This window comes from Lonchura striata, chromosome 2 (genome assembly GCF_046129695.1).
Source record: "Lonchura striata isolate bLonStr1 chromosome 2, bLonStr1.mat, whole genome shotgun sequence".
Classification (NCBI taxonomy): Eukaryota; Metazoa; Chordata; class Aves; order Passeriformes; family Estrildidae; genus Lonchura; species Lonchura striata.
In genome coordinates, this window is record NC_134604.1 from 102250745 (window position 1) to 102268826 (window position 18082).

Consider the following 18082-nt stretch of genomic DNA (forward strand, 5'->3'; position numbering starts at 1 on the left):
CACATCCAAGTGGTGTACTCGTGTTTGGGTTCACACACCTCAATAAAAATTCAGCTACACAGATTTTGGGATTCCGGTGCATATAGTAATAATTATTCCTAATGTTGCTTTATCAATGAAATACTTAATTTTCATTGCTTATAACTCTGCTAAATTTTGAAAGTGCCAAATGATGTTTTCATTTCAGCTGTTTTTCCCACTAATCCTACATCAAGGGGCTCCACTTATTATTCTACCTGTCTAAAGATTAAATTGCACAGTTTTGGTCACATTACAGAAGAAAAAACCCACCTTTCTTACTGTAGCTGTCCCTTCTAATTTTCAGGGGCTCCTTTGGCAACAAAATCAAAAGAAGACAGAATCTCCTGTAACAGTAATTAATCTTTAGCTTATTGGTGTCTGATGAACACCTGGGAAAAAACAGCTGGTCTCAGTGCAAGATATACAGACTTTGTGATGAGGAAAAGGAAACACAGAGGATGAATTTCCAGGACTGAGAAATAGGACAGCAGAGAATGTATGTGGGGCATGAAAAGGTGGAGGATTATGGCCAGAAACTGGAGAAAGGGCTGTGAGGGTATCTGCAGGGAGGGTATTCAAGCAGTAGCCAGTGGCTGAGGAGAGGGATGGATGGATGGGGGCACTGGAGAATCTGCCCTGAGGAACGTGAGCCCACCAGTGCTGGCTCTCAAGTGGTTGTAAGCCCATAAGCACAGCATATCACATGGAGAAAGAAGTGCTCTCCTACAACTGTAATTTCCTCTGATAGTTGGTTCACAGCATTCAGACCTGGAGTCATGCCATGGGGAAAAAAAAAAAAAAAAAAAGGAGATTTTAAAGAAAACTTAAGGAAACTATACAGAAACCATGAAAACTCCAAAGACAAAGCCCTCCCCTACAGTATTGTATGTTGTTTGTGATATGAATCAATTTTTAAATTACCTTTGCAGAGTGGTTTTTTCCACAAGACTCCTGCCTCATTCAATACAAGGATGTCTTTAATTAATGTATATTTCTTCAATGTTTCTCTTCATTTTCATCATGTAAAGTGGAATCTTTCATGTCATATTCTCTGCACATTCTTCAAACCCTGCCTTGAAGGCAGGTTAATTAATTTCCATGATGACTTTCCTGTGGTAGTCTTACAACTCCTTCAAAACATTCATAAATTTAACTTTGTTACAGCCTTCTAAGTTAAAGTAGTACTATTATCATATTTTCCACACAGGGAAGAGCTAACGGAAGATAATGTGTCTGGAGTTGTCAGTAGTGTTTTGTTAATTCTTTTATGTTGTGGAGGCAGGCAGGTTGTTTTAAAGCAGGGAATAATGGATTTAATACAGTGTGCATCTACCAGCACCTCAGAAACAAAAGGATAATTGTTCTTGCTCAGGTTTGACTTTACATACTTCATAGATCTTTAAGCACTAGAAGTAGTGGGTTACTTGGAGTAATCTCTGAAGCTTTGGTAGGCACGCCTGGGAGTCAGGAGCTAATTTCAGGCATGTCTGTTTATCCTTCTTTAAAACAAATAGAAGCACTCTGGGAATTTTTTTAACATTCAACCTTTAAAAAGGAAGTTATGAGCAGTTAAATTTTACCCATAGTTCACAAAACAAGATTTTCTTGACTATAGCAGCAAAAGGGGCCTTCCCAGCTGTGGTGGGACTGCAGCCAGCATTTGCATGCTTAGTGTTGGGGATGGCACTATGTTCCTTCCTAACTCTCCACAGCCTACCTTCCTTTAATGTCCCTTCCTATCAGCAGAAGGAAAACATCCTAGAGGATGCACATCACCAGGAGCAATGGGAGGGTCCACTTCTGAGTGATAGGGGAAGGATTACACAATTTTTACACAGTCCTATAGCCTTTGATTGCTGAGGGATGGGATTGGAAAATTTGTCCTCACCTCCTGGGCCAGGAGTGTGAATTATCACAGCAGTGCCTGCAAGGGCAATGAGACAGCAGGGAGAAGCTGTGTGTTTGCTGGGCATTGCCAATCTCTGATCAGCAGCTCTCTAGCATAAATTATAAAGAAATTTTCCCAACACAGAACACAGGTGCAACACAGGTGCATCACATTTAGCACTCCATTTGGGAAAGTGTTTATTGCAGACACTTTAGTTATTCTGCTTTCTTCATCTGAAGCCCAGTTTGCTCTAGCATGAATGAAGCTCTGGTAACAGTTGTTCTAGATTGTTGTATTTTGAAGCATTGTTCTTTCTTTTAAGGTGTGTTGTGCACTGTTAAAATCAACACCACTTTGGATTCCTTTCATGGAAAACATTTTTCCTCTCTTACCACACATTTTCAGGAGATGCTGTATTTAAAAAGGTCTGTGCAAAATTACCTACTGTAGGTGGTGGTCAACCTAAGCCTGTGAAAATCTCAGAGGTAAATCTGCAGAAAAGTAAATTCTTACAGTCAGCTCAGGATGCAGACAGAAAAAAGCTGGAGAGACTGATAATTTTGCCACCTTAACAGACATTCAAATGAAAACTGACAAAATTGTTAACTAAATTTGAAAATCTTGGCTTCTTTTCTCAGTGTTTTTGAGATGGTGGTATCTATGCAACCAAAGCCATCCCACCCTAGGAATTCTTCTGAGGGAAAATGGAGGAGTCAGTCCTGAGCACTACCCAAATTTACAGTGTTACTAATCTATGTTGGTCCACAGTTTTTGCTGTATTTTGCCATTTTGAAGCAATAGTCAAGAATTTAGATGCCAAAAAAAAAAAAAAATTAAGGCAAGTAGAATGGTTGCCTAGGGTATTTCTGTTAGAGTAACTGGCCCAGTGTCATGCAAGCACTGTGCGTCAGAGATGGTAAATCCATTTCTCCCAGGCAGTATTTGTGTGTTTTATTTTCAAAATCATCCTTCCTTTTCTGAAACTCTTGGAAGTCCAGTGTTTCACAACCTCTGGATGAAATTTGGTGCTCAGACCACAGTATTTTTACAAGCAGTGCAAAGTCATCTGAAGAGAAGTGCTCCTCTTCATCAGGTAAGTTTTTGTTCTCTAAGATAAACAGAATATGGCTCAAAAGTTAGAAAGAGTGTTTTAGCACATGCATCAGAAACCAAAGAAAGGTGGTGGGTATAATTAAATATAGCTGCTCCTGATTGTTGAAATATTAACTCAGCATTCTTAAGCATAATACAAGGGCACACAGGGGTAAGACAAGGGGGAATGGCTTTAAACTGAAAGAGGGCAAGTTTAGATCAGATATTAGAAAGAAATTCTTTATTGTGAGAGTGGTGAGGTACATGGACACATTGCCCAGAGAAGCTGTGGATGCCCTATCCCTGGAAATGCTGAAGGCCAAGTTGGATGGAGCTTTGAGCAACCCAGTCTAGCGGAAGGTGTTCCTGCTCACCACAGGAGGGTTGGACTAGATGAGCTCTAAAAGGTCTCTTCCAACTCAAACTATTCTATGATTCTATGAAATGACAGAAACACTCATGGAGTAATTGACTGATAAGAACTCTTCCTCACAAGAGATCAATCTTACATTAGAAAATCATGGGCACTGAGTCAATAAACTGAGACACATTGTGATAAAAAATAAAATCTTTTTTTTCCAGTAGCTTGAAATCTTTCTAAGGAATGTGTTGGTGGTAGCAGTCTTGAATGTAGATACCAACAGCAAAATGGTTCTCTGTTTCAAAACCACAGTTTTGAAATCAGAACTCATGGTTGTATTTCTGAAGGACTTCTACCTTTTAGTCAAAAATATTTTTATAAAAAATAGTTGAATTTGCCCAGGTAAAATGGCTTTGATTTCTGTTTGTCTGCCACTGTTTAAGAAGCCACAGATACTCACAGGCATTAAACTTGCCTTTTTAAGTTCCCCTGATTGAAGAGCAGGAACAATGTGCAACTCAGTCTGGAAAAACTTGAGCTACATCTATCTGCTTTATTTTTGTGTATACTTATATCCAAGAACTGTCATTCAGTGAGTAATATCAGCCTAGAGTTAAAATAATTCTAGGATGAATCATAATGGATTGCTTTGGTATTTATTTGACATGTGAAAAGTGTCTTCTTTCTCCTTCATGTGAAAGTAGGTGTTGTTTTAACATTGTTAAATGTTAAATTGATAAATCACACACCCCAATATCCTATGCCATATGTGATTTTTTTGTACTCCACAAATGCCTTGAACTAGGGGCATATTTTCACTTGCCTCACACTTTTATCCTTTGAAGTTCAGTCACAGCTATTTGATTTGGAAAAGGTTGGCACTAACAGGGTTGATCTTCACAAAAATAAATGAAAATAGAGCAAGAGAGGAACTCTCTCATCACCTTGTCTTTTGTTATTTACTGACAGCAGAGGCATTTTAAGTCATGTACAAACATAGCCCTGTATACACACCCTGCTTTACTGAGCATGGTTATGGGATAAAAAGTAGTGGAATGTAGTGCAAACCTATTTCACATTGATTTAAATTGAATATTTTGTCATTAATATTTAATTGGGTGATATATATTATTTCCCCAGTTCTCCTGTAAATAAGTCCTTAAATATTTGTCACCAAATACCTGCTATTCTCCAGATTAAAAATCTTGTGAGCCATAAATCTTTAGGAGCTGTGTTACTAATTGCTTTGCAGATTTGTGCACAGGTATCATTGGGGAATATGATCAAGTTAGATTTTAATGAGTTTTGGATTGCTTTTGAATCTGGGACGCAACTAAATATTATTTACTACAGTATTAGGCAAAGAAAAGGCAAAAGCTCTGTCAGCTTTTCATGCTTTAAGAGGATGTGACAGTGTTACCTTTCTGGGAGAAGCAGGAGAAGACAGGTCTTGTTTTGGAAAGGAAGAATGTCTGCCCTGCAGCCAAAGAAATATTTTTCCCTTTCTCTTCACCACCTGCTGAAGTGATTGATATTTGCCTGAAGGATTTGCAGTTATTTGTAGTACTTTTGTTTAACTGCACTAGGATACTTTGCCAGGAAGTAGAATATTCTTCCCCCTCAACTGAACATGCAGGACAAGATTATGTTATGTAGGAGAGAAGCATGGACAGGAATGTTTCTACCTCAGACTCATAATGAACTGTTCTCAAGTTTATGGAATATCACTAAGATGTTTCTACTCTAATTGAATAACTAAAATAGCATTAAACTAATTAAGTTTAGTTATCATTGAATAATAATTATACTGCATCAGATGTATGTCTGTCAGTCAGTAGAGAATTAGTTTTTTACTTTTTTGGTTAAACTAGGATCCCCAAGTATGATAAATTCACTTTGAAGAGAAGGGAAATCCTGACTACCCTGGGGATGCAAAAATCTCTTCAATATGTAGACGAGGTAGTCCAAGCAGTCCTGTGGTCTTGAGAGAACATAACTTTATGAGTTGCAATGCAACTGCACAGCCAGAGTGCCTCACAGTCACAGTGGAACCATTTGCATGCTCCATGCTCACCACTTACCTAAATAAGTCCAATGCCTCAGCCTCTCTGGGCACGATCCACAAGACAGCTCTGGGAGAGACATGATAATTCTAGGAGAGAAGTTTGTGTGCTTTAGGTCTGCTCTCATAACTCATTTTCAATGTTTTTTTAAATCATAAACATTCATGAATTTTTACCTTTTAGGAATCTATGACAAATGCAGATGTAATTTGAGAAAATACTTAATACCTGCCCAGCATAGGGAAGTAGAAGCCAAATTCTGATTACTTTTATTGAAAGAGAGAGAAAGAACATTGTAAAAGATGAGGATTTTGTTTACTCTTATAATCAATTTTTTCTTCTTCCTTAAATTCCACAGACAAGGGTTGTGCCATGTGACTTGGCACACTCAGACACGGAGGAAGCAATGCTGGTCCCAGTGATTCTGTGGCTGCTTCAAAACACGGTAAATCAGGCTGTGCCTGGAGATGGTTACAGTATGAAGGCCTCCTGGTTATTAACATGAGATCAATAAGTTTTAAGTAAGCAGTGTTTGAAAAATGGTTCAGCAGAATCTGAAATCAATTAGTATAAAATATTATCCCAGGCCTTTTAACACAAAAGAGGAGGGTCTATTGATAAAACGTGTTCATCAATAAGGAAATGGATTTTCAGGCTGAGTTCCACTGACTTCAACATAGCTACAACAAATTACTCAGTCTGTCTCTGAAGAGAAAAATCAGTTACTTCAGTGTATAATGGGTAAGCATTAGTTAAAATATCCTAACTAGATAATGCTAAAAAGATAAAATGACAACTTCAAGGAATCTCATGGACATGCATTTAGATAGTTGTCATGTGTTTCAAACTTGACTAAGTATCAGATATTAATCAAACATTAGTTTACCTTAATTTCACAGGTTAAAGATCACTCTCATGAACAATTAAATATCCATTTTCTGCCTCCCTGCCAATCTAATCATGGAACATGCTGCTTCCTCTAGATTTGAATTTTATAGGAATTGCAACTCAGCAAATACAGTGTATGCTTTTGGTACATGTCTGTAAGCCTCTGTAGCCAACATAAGAGAGACCAAAATAAAAAGATTATGAGAGTCTGTGGAAATAGTGTTGAGGATGATCCCAAATGCATAATGCTGTTTTTGTAGCCATTTTGTTTATTTTCTGAATTCTAACTCTTCTCTTTAGCTTTCCCTCTTCCCCCATTGAAAATCAGAATTACATCTAGCATGTATTTTCTAAACTCCCTCTTTTATAAATATTTACTGCATATTAGAATGATCTTGTTTTTAAATTAATTTGTGATATTTATAAAATAAGTTATTTACTCTGTCTTCAAGCTCAATTTGAAGATACAACCTGATAGAACTGTCACAATTAATTGGGGAAATTACAATAGCTAAAACCAGTGTTTCTATTCAGTGAGAATTCTGACATTTCAGAATTTCTGTTTTTTTCAAATCAAAGAAATGGAAATTACATTCTTGCAGTTAAAAATATTTAATAATTCTACAGATTTCTTCTACAAATATGAAAACTATGGCAAAGTTTTTGTAACACTCTTGCATATCTTCTCACAGTGTAGAGTCTATTAGCACATTAAGGAATCGGTCTTAATGTTATATCTCCATATTTATAGAGAAATTAAAGGTACTTATTTTCTTTTACAATTGACATCACAGACATTTACACCCATGTCTAAATCCAACTTCCAGGCTCTCTGGGATACTGCAGGCTCTCTGATACTCCAGTACAGCACAGTACTTTTTCTATCTTTTTCTAAACAATCTTTACTTAAAAGTGACTCCTGCTATTCACACCACCCCTTTCCTTTCTCTGAAGTCATTAATGTATAATGCTGTTTCACCATATTTTTTTTCCTCCTCCATCTTTCCTAAATTATACATGTAATTCCATCCTATTATCCCAGCCACAACTGCTAATTCTCCACAGGCATCTGTGTTAGCTAGCTTTGCATTCTGACACAGTAGTTTTGGATTGTCTGTCTTGTTTTACCAATTCAATATCTTCATGCTGGCCACCACAAGAGGCTACATTTTAGCCAGCAGTTTCCACTCCATATATCAGTATTGGCATTTTCATTCCTCTGACCTTTTGATATTCCTTCCTCACTACATTATCATCCTGCAGAATACATGAACCTTTCCCAGATTTGTTCCCTACTTTAAAATTTAAGCTTTTATCAATCAAATTAGCCTCATCCCAGTCCAGACCTCAAACTACTCTGTGTGTGTGTGCATGTATGATCCTCTTCCAAGAATGTTTCCCAACGGCAGATCAACCCTAAGTCTTCCTACAGATCATCTGTTGGTTTTCACTATCAAGTTGCACCTTCCTTCTAAATCTTTAAAGAAACAAAATAATTACATTCAATTTTTATTGATATTGTATTAATCACATGTAACTGGGTTATAATTTCAGACATTTTTCTATGTCTTCCTGCTAGCTGCCAATTGCTTCTGCAGTTGAAGCAATTTTTCCATGTTCATTCATAAGTCTTGACCTACTGGAACAAAAGTGTGCAAGAGTCAGAATGACCATCTCTTATATGTGATTTAGATTAGCCAAACAAAAAAAAAAGGTATTTTAATGTCCTAAATAAATCACTACCTCTTGACAGACACAAAAACACCCACAGTATGAGGCACTTAGTGTCAAAAGCAGGAAACCAGGAATGCCAAAGCTCAGCTGGAGCTGAGACTGCCAAGGAGCACCGGTTGGAACAAAGCAGATTCTGGAGATAGCTAATTGAAAAACAAGTTCAGGGAAAATTGATTTCTACTGACAGAGGTCCCTTTTGACAACACATATTAACAAAAAACTGATTAACTGAGTGCCTTTTTTCTGTCTTCAGAGCCAAAGGCAGCTCCTCAACTCCTGCCTGTACAGGCATAACTGGGAGGGAATTGGACAGCCAGCAATGAAGGAGCAAGATGTTAGAGGAGCTCTGTGTATTCAGATCCACTGGGCTGGATAGGAATCACCCCAAGCTTACTGGGAGTCCTGGTGAGCCTGACTGTAAAGCCACTATCAATTCTCATCCTTAAAAAAAGGCAAGAAGGAACACAGGAGTCACAGAATCACAGGATGGTTTGGCTTGGAAGGGGTTGAGGGTTGCCCTCTGGATGGGCCAGTCAGCCACATCTCAGTCAATGGCAAGATCAGGGAGCACATAACCAGCAGAGTCAGCCCAGGAAGGCAAACCATGTTTGACCTGCTGAGTGCCTGCAGTGATGAAATGTCTGGCCCTGTGGGCAAGGGCAGAATGGTGGCTACAACATACCTTGGTTTGAATATGGCTTTTGACAACACCTTCCCCACCCTTCCCCTCTGGAAACAGCAGAAGTGTGGGCTGGACAAACCACTGTTTGGATGAATTGGAAACTGCAAGGATAGCACTAACTCAATATTTGGTTGGTAATCAGCAAAGCAGCCTGGGCTCAATACTGGCACCCATATCCAGTGCCTTCATCCACAGCTTCTGAGCAGGTAACACTGAGGTTGGGGAGCAGCTGCTGGTTCAACCCAGAAGGACCCTGAAAAGCTCAAGGATTAGACAGAGATGCCATGATTTTTGTAAGTATGAAGTTCTGCCCCTGGAATGGAATTGCCCCATGTATGGGTACAGAGTAGGAAGTGGCTGGCAAGGTGACAATCCTGTGGGTTACAGCAGAGACTGGGGTGAACAGGAACCCATGGCTCTTCTGGAAGGAGGTCCTCACTGGGGTGTATGAGAGGCATGGCCAGAACATCACAGGGAATTTGCTGATAATCTCTGCTGGGTAGTGGTGAAGCCATGCCTGAAATAGTTTTGGATACCTCTGATCAAGACAGACAGGGCAAGATTAGAAAGTGTTCAGTGGAGGGATGATAAAAAAATTATTGAGGAGAGGCTGAAGGCACTGGACTTAGCTGGTAGAAAGGAAGCTATGAAGTAACAACATCAGCCTACAAGTGTTTGAAGGATCATTAGAAAAGTGTCAGAGCCAAACTCTTCTTATCACTGCCAGTGGGTCTAACAGAACAATTGCCACAGTTTAGAATTTGGAGGCTTCAGACTGAGCATCAGAAAATAAAACCAACAAGTAGCTGGGCAGTAGAACAGCTTGTCCAAAGGAGTGGAGGAATCTCTGTCACTGAGGTTTTTCAAGACTCAGGCAAAGCCAAGGTTGACACAGTCTAGTGCTGACCTGGTCCAACTAAAAAAACAGCCTTCAGAGGTACCTTTCAACCAACATTTCAATGATCTTGCAGCAGGTCTCAGGTCTTGACATCTTATTAATAAAGCCTGTTATTAAAATAATCTATTTATTAACTTGTTTGGTTTCAGGAGTGGTAGTAAAGGATTGTCATCTAGCCTGTTTGGAGAGAGAAGACTCTATATATGGGAAACACCTTGCTAAGTTGCCTAACTGGGACAACACCTCTCACCAACCTACTTTGTGGAGTTGGAAATGCAGCAAGAGACTTCCACTAAAGAAAGGCTTTCAAGTCACACCCCTGCTCCACATCCCCTTGCCCTGGCACCCATTTGCCTTTCCAACTTAGTTGACTTAGGCCTCTACCACATTAAAACATGAATATAAACTCAGCTGCTCCTTCCAACATGTCTGAAATAACAGTAATTAGCCTCTCTCTGGCCTTCTGTTATCAAAGCAGTATCCAACTTCTTTGTTCTGTAGAAAATGGTTTGACATAAATAGACATATTCTGTAGTGAACTATATTGATTCCATAACAGCTCAGCCCAGTAGATTCCCAAACTGATCACACTACCAAGAGAACTTTTACTTGTTTTTTGGGCAAGAGTAACCTGCTTGTTTTCTGTTTAGAACTGTCAATCTTTTACTCCCTACTCTCAGAGGGTAGCAGAAAGCCATATATGCCATACATCTGAATCCTTTCTTATTTTGTGGATTTGATTTGGGTTCAGTATTCAAAGTTTCAGTGGATAAATGGCAGGACATGATGTATCTAAACAGGAGGAGCAGAGCAGCCATACTTGGAGAACTTAAAACTAGAATGTATCTGATGGAATACACCTAACCCACATGGAAGATAAAATAATGTAACTTTACAGAAGTTTCAGAGAGCTGCATTTAGGTATTTGTCATACATGTCAAAACTTGAGTAAACGTATGATATTAATCAAACATTAGCTTACCTTAATTGCAAAGGTTAAAGCTTTGCAATTAAGGATGAGGTTTTTTCCTCCCTGTAATTCCTGCAATCCATGGAATGTGTTGCTTCTTCTAGATTTGAATAATGTAAATTATAACAGCATAGAGCTGGCTGATGTCACTGTGAGGTCACCCTCACTAATCTCTGAAAGGTGCCAGTGATCACAGGAGGTTCCTAGGGACTGGGGAAAAAAAGCAAATGTCACTGCTTTCTTCAAGAAGGGCAAAAAGGAGGATCCAAGAACCTACAGGGCAGCCAGTGTCCCCTCAGACCCTGGGAAAGTGATGTTGTGAATGATTTCCAAACACTTGAAGGAGAACAAGGTGTTGGGGAGTAGTGAGGATTGATTTACAAAGTAGAGATTATGCTTCCCTATGATGAGATCATATAAGTGACCTGGTGGAAGAAGGGAGAGCAGTGGATGTTATCTGTGTTGGCTTTCAATGCTGTCTCTTATAACATCCTTGTAGAGAAACTGATAAAATACGTAAAAAGTCAATGGACAGTGGGGTGGATTGGAAACTGACTGAACTGCTGGACTCAAAGGGTTATGATCAGAGTCGTGAGCTCAAGATCGAGGTCAGTCACTTGTGGTGTAACCCTGGAGTTAATACTGCATAACATTTTCATTAATGGCCTGGATGATGAGACAGACTGCACCCTTTGCAGGTGACACAAAACTGGGAGGAGTAGGTGATACATCTGATGAGTGTGCTGCCATTCAAAGGGACTCTGGAGAAATGAGTCAACAGAATCCTTGCAAAGTTCAAGAAGGGGAAATGCCAAGTCCTGCACCTGGGGAAAAGAAGGGAAGTACCTGAGGATGGACTGAAACACTATGTCTGATCTCCTTTTTTCTTTTGTTGGAGTCCAAGCAGTAGAAATCTCCTTTTACCTGCCCTTGTCTCATGCAGTACCTGATCCAGTAGTTCAGTAAAAGCTGGTGCTGTTTGAACCTGGTGACTGTCATTCCCATTCCCCTGTGACAGCGGGTTCTTGGCCATGGAAGGGCTCTTCAGCTTCTGACACTTAGAAGATTGAGCTGAAGACTCTTGTTTTAAATATTGCAGATAGAGAACTATGACTTTAGGGGTTGCTGACACTAAGGCAGTGCCAAATAAATAGGGCTTTGGATTAGATAATAGAATAGTTTGAATTAGAAGGGAACTTCAAAATAATCTATTTCAACACACCCCACCCTGCCCTCCCCCTACAATAAGCAGAGACATCCTCAGCTAGACCAGGTTGCTCAGAGCCCTGTCCAACTTGACGTGAAATGTTTCTAGGGGATGAATTATCCAACACCTCTCTAGGCAAACTGTTCTGGTGATTCACTACCCACTGCCAACACAAAAAACTTCTGATTTATAACTAGCCTAAAACCAAATTCTTTCAGTTTATAACTGTTATGCCTTGTCCTATTGCAACAGGCCCTGCTAAAAAGTTCATCCTTATCTTTCTTTTAAGCCCCTTCTAATACTAGAATGATGCCCAGACCCTTCTGTTCTCCAGGCTGAACAGCCCCAACCCTCTCAACCTTTATTCATAAGGAGTGGTACTTCAGCTCTGGGATTGCAGTCGTGGCCCTCCCATGGACCAACAGGTTCATGTCTTTCCTGTGCTGAGGACACCAGAGCTGGATGCAGCACGCCAGGTGGGGTCTCATAAGAGCAGAGTAGCAGGGCAAAATTCTCTCCCTCACTGTTTTGCCCATGTTGTTTTTGGATTCAGCCCAGGACATGGTTGTTTTTCTGAGCTGCAAGTTGCACATTGCCAATTTGCATCCAGGTTTCCATCCACAAGTATCCTCAAGTCCTTCTCAGCAGGACTACTCTCAATCTGTTCATCCCCCAGTCTCTGCTGATACCAGGGATTCCTTCAGCCCAGGTGCAGCCTTTTGCTTTTGATCTTGTTAAACCTCATGAGATTTGCATAGGCCACTCCTTGAGCTTGTCCAGGTCCCTCTGGATGTCATCCCATCCTTCAGGTGTGGCAGCCACACCACTCAGCTGGGTGCCACCTGCAAACTCACTGAGAGTGCACCTGCCCCCACCATGTCATGGATGTAGACATTAAACAGAACTGGTCCCACTACAGACCCCAAGGCACAGCCCTTGACACAATTCTCCATTTGGGCACTGAGCCACTGGACACTCCCCTGTAGAGGTGACCATCCAACCAATTTCTCATCTGCCAAACAGTCCTCCCATCAAATCCAGATAGACACAGAAAGGGAGTTTCAAATGGTGCTGGGACAGTCTCAGAATAACAACAATTAAATTATTCCAGTGGTTGCACTTATTTCCTCAGAAAGCACCTCCTTAGAGGAAAGGCTGCAAGCTAATTAAATAAAAAGATGAACAAGTGATCCTACAGAATGAACACTCAGACTGATTACAGGCTTAAGAAAAATACTTTGTTTAAACACAAACTTAAAAATAACCCCAGAACCTCGCAGCTCAAACAAGTATACCTTTGAAAGTCCTCTGGTATGACAAATATGTCCTACCCCCTATAGCAGAATTTGCTTTTCTTAGCTGGGATTCAGTAGATATAAATCACACCTTTGAAACTTAGCTCTAAGACTGCCAAACACTTTCAGATCTATCTATCTGTTATGACAGTAACCAGTACCATAGTCTGTGGTGCAGTTTTCAGTTACAGGTACTTCTAATTGTGCTGAAGGTAAAAGCTAGTTTAAAAAGAAAGTTAAAAAAGAGTAACTCTACATTTTTTATGCAATACTTCCCATTTGTATTTTTCCATTCCTGCTCAGTCAATCGCTCAGTTACCTTCTCTAACAGAGAGGTGAGTCAGGAGCTCTCAGATCCTTGGAGTCAAGTTCTAATCTTGTGATTCAGACCAATTGCTTCAACAGCTCAGCCTGGTTCTGACTGCAGTGAAGAACACTGTTATGCTGACACTGCATCCAAAGCATTTTGTCCATTTTGAGGCTCCCCAGCATGAGAAAAATGAGCAGGAGATTCCTGAAGGAACTGGAGCACATGATACTGGGGAGACATTCATATGGCTGGGCTTGCTCAGGCCAGAGAAAAGAATGCTGAGGGGAAATCTTTTCTGCAGCTACATAATTGAAGTGGAGGGGAAGAGAGAGCCAGACTCTTCTTGGCTGAACAAAATCATGGGTGAACAAAAGGCAATGGACATAACCCAGGGCACAAGACATTCAAATGAGATGCAAGGAAGTTATTTGTTTTCAAATTCTGGAACAGATTTCCCAGAGAGGCTGTGGAACCTCCAGCCTTGAAAATACTAAAAATGCAACAGGACAAAGCCATGAGCAACCTGCTCTAACTCAACCTGCTTTGTACAAAACACTGGACTTGCAACCTCCAGGGGTCCCTTCCAACCTAAGCAATTCTGTGAGTCAAACAGCTGCTGGAGGCCAGGATTTCCTCAGAGCCTCCAGAGGCTATACCAGTTCACAGCAGCATCTGTACCTCCACTGCTTTTCTCACCTCACAGTGCATTTTTCCTTCAGCTTAGCTGGCATTAATGCAAATGGAACAGTGAAGTGACCCAGATTAAAAAGAGGCTTGAAAAAAAAGAAGTTTTGTTAAGTAACTAAACAACTAAACTGCTCTGAGATGGCTCAGGCTGTGCTACATACACTGTTGTATTGTACTGTGGCAGAGGTTCAATTGAGTATTGACCAGGGAAGGACCTAAAGATAATTTATCCAAAAATATTGTCTTGCCAGTGATCACTGTTAAAATTTTTACAGTTGCAGAAATTCTCCTGTTTCAATAAATGTTATTTTCATCTTTTTATCTGCCATTTATACCAATGCAATATTATCTGCCAACACAACCATGGAGAAATAGAGTAACACAAATACTAATTTCCTAAAGTGGTCAGTACCAACTCTATACTAATAAACATAAAACTAACTTTAGTATCATTAAAGGACTACTCTTGCAGAAGAATTACAGTAGGGAAATTTGTTGCAAAGATTCCCAGACTACTGCTAATTCAGCTTAGCCTATGAGAGAAAAATGCAGCTTCTGATTTCTTCTTCTTGAATAATAAATAGTACATAATAGTAATAATATCTGCTGAAGAGATCATATGGATGTAGTACTTCAGCTGTGCAAACTAGGTGCATTCATTATTGTTACAGTGAAAAATATTAAAATATATGCAAACAAGCAGGAGCCCCTAATCTGAATTTGATTCCTAGATCTCCACTGGATCTCATTTTCTCCTCACATACTCTGTTCTTCAGCTTGTTCTAAGGATCAGGATAACTCCCAAATTATCTTGAAAGTTTAAATTTCTCTAGAATTATTGTCTGGGGAAAGTCCAGTGGTTTACAGTTTACCCTCCTTAGGTATGCACACATCAAAACAAATCCCCAAAACCTGTTTGAGAGTAAATAATATTTTCAAAACCATTAATAAGGAACGCTTGGGTAATAAAGAAGGAAACCATTAGGTGTCATACTCTCCTTCCTTTCCCCTGTTATTTTTGTAATTGATTTAGATGTCAATCTAGGCAAGTAATCAGAAACATGCTGTCTTCTCAAAATAAAGTTATTGGCTACTTGGCACTTAAGCTGTTTCCTCTAAATACCTCCCCATGCTCTAGACCAGACACATATCTTCAATGTTTTTTGATTCCCCAACATTTGCTTATGTAAGTAACTATTGATAGGCTAACCTAAACTGCCTGTAAACACACAAAATCAGCTACTGGCTGTATTATGTTCTCTTTCTTTGTAACCATACATTATTTTCTGTATTATCTTATACTAAATATTACAGTTAACCTAGACTTTGTGGTCCTAAACAGTAGCTTTACATCTGTTTAGTTTAAAAACTTTAATGAAGCCTGAGATTACTTTCTACATTTGTGGACAAAAATACACCTGGCAATATGATACATCAATTCAAACTGGGGAGAGGAGGGGCAGAGATAGTTGTTGAGGATTAAAGCACAATTTAATACAAAAAAGCACGAGCTTTTTCCACTTTTCAGCAACCGTTTCACTAGTCTGTGCAAAGGTAACAATACACCAGTAACAGTATTTGTTCCACTTACAGGTGGCACACCAATACTTCTAATGAAACAGTTCCTAGGCTGTTGCACATTTCCAACACCTTTGTGGAATTGGCACCCTGTTTTGGGAAGAGATTTCTGCTCACTCGTCCATACTCTGGTTAACAGCAGCAATCCAGACCCATTTCTAGGCTGGAACTTGTGTAAGTGCTATTAAGGGGATGCAGCTGACAACCACAGTGAGATACAGGTGCCCATTCCTTGGGACCAAGTCCCTCAAGAGGAATATAGTAACACTGGACAACACACCAGTGAATCCCAGGACGTTTTTAAAGATGCTTTCAACTAACAGGGCTGCCAGAATCAGATCTGAAGATCCATCTCTGTATATTCCATCACATTACTTAGCACTGGCTATTTCTGCCATTTTCAGCAAAGCTTATGATCTAGCTGCATATTGTCACTTGTTCATGACAACAAGGTCCCCGTGTCAGAGCTGCTGCAAGACTCCCTCTGCTCAGCCACTGCTGCAACAGCTCATTATTAACATTCCTATGTATTCCAGAGCAACCTGGCAAGGCAAGCTGGGATAGTCACTGTCCAGTGGGTAAAAAGGCAGCAAGGTCTTCCACATCCTTTCAGGGTTTTGGGCTTCTTGACAAGTCTTCAAGATTACAACTTTAATCACTGTAGTTTCTCTATACATCTTCATGAGCAGGGTGGACCTTTCTACTAGGTCAGGCAGCAAAAGACTAAAATTGTCTTTTGTCAAGGTTTTCTCAGAAACCTCGTTAATGCTCCTTTCTCCACCCTCCACCCCTGTCTACTACAGTTAGTTTCAAAGTCTTGTTAAGTCAGAAGCCTCAAGCCCTGTGCAGCACTTGGCTTTCCTCTCCAAGCACTGAGGCTAAACATAGTCCCCACAGCGTCCTGTCATTGTCTTGAGGCTGAATCCTTCCTGACAGCCAGTACCACTGATAGTGGAACATATGTAATCTACACAGTTCTGGGTTTCCCACGGGGATCCTTCAGTATTTCTGCTGCTCTTTGCTGTATTTACTCCAGCTGGCAACAGCAGTATCCGTTGTTTCTGCCAGTGCCAGAGGTGCACCTAAGCCCGACGTGCTTCCATCAGCTCCTTCTTTAGGAAGGTGACCTACTTTGAAAACCCTAAAAAAACCTCAAGTATATTTTCATTGCTGGCAATACTTACTGCAGACATGGGCACCTCAGAGTCTCTGAAAGCCAGGACTAGAAACTTCCTACTGAGATGCTGAGGCACCCTGCTTGCTCCTCTGTGTCAAAGTCTGGTTTTTTGTTTGTCTGCTCCCTCCAGAGGCCAAGCACACAAAGGCATTTAGCTGATCATCTTCCTCAATTGGGAATAGAATTCATTAATTTAACCATAATGATGAGTAGAGCTGATTAAGAAATACAGGGGCTGGTGACCACAAAACACTCCTACACCATCACAGCCTAGATACACAACAACAAACCACCTACTTCTGCAAGAGGGAAAAATTAATACCTACAAAACACAGTGAAGAGGGCTTCAAAAGAGAATTTACTGCTAAGCAGTAAGAGGCCCCAAGTCTCTGTCAGCTTCTGCTGAAGCTTTCCTTCCTTGAGCTGGCAGCATGGATATAAATAAAACTCCTGTGCAAGTGTCCTCTCTACAAACACAGAGAAAAATGAATGGTCTCATCTGTGTATTTTTTGAAAGTATTTTTTTGTCTCACTGAATTAGCTGCAATTACTAAATGAAGGTACTCATAGTTTTTACTTTGCCTTTTTATTTGGTTGTGATTGCATTTTATAATCAGAATGCTGAGCTCTGGCATTCCATCGGATGGGCAAGACAGCACAAGCTATAACCTGAATTAATCAATGGGAACTCTGACTCTTGCTTGCTGTGATTAAAAATGTAACAAAGCCAAGGCATCCTCCCTTACTTCTCCTTCTCCAAAAGGCAGGGCAATCACAGTGCAAGAAGTAAATCTTGAAGACCTATTTCTTCAACAAAATGAGAAAACACTGCCAACAGCTACCTGCAGAAAAGCCAGGCATGGGCCTCAAGTTTAAAGGCACAAATAAAGCTGCACTCATGCTACAACAGTATTATTTCAGATAATACTTCCCTCTTCCCACACATCTTCCAAAAACCTACACTTAAAGTCTTCTTTGAGGCCTACAGAATAGCAGTGTCCACAGATGAGAAGCTAGGTTTGAGTCCTCTAGGGAGTCACAGGGTAACTCAAGTTCCCTGACATTCATATCCAGTAACAGCAAATAATTATGGATTAGACTGGAGCTCGCTCAACCACAGGAACAGCTGACACCCCAATTCACCTGAGAGCAGGACTTACCTTATGGCCAAAGGGTCTCAGGAAGCAGCAGTCCCTGCATTATTTCACACACAGAGATGCCACCAGTCCTA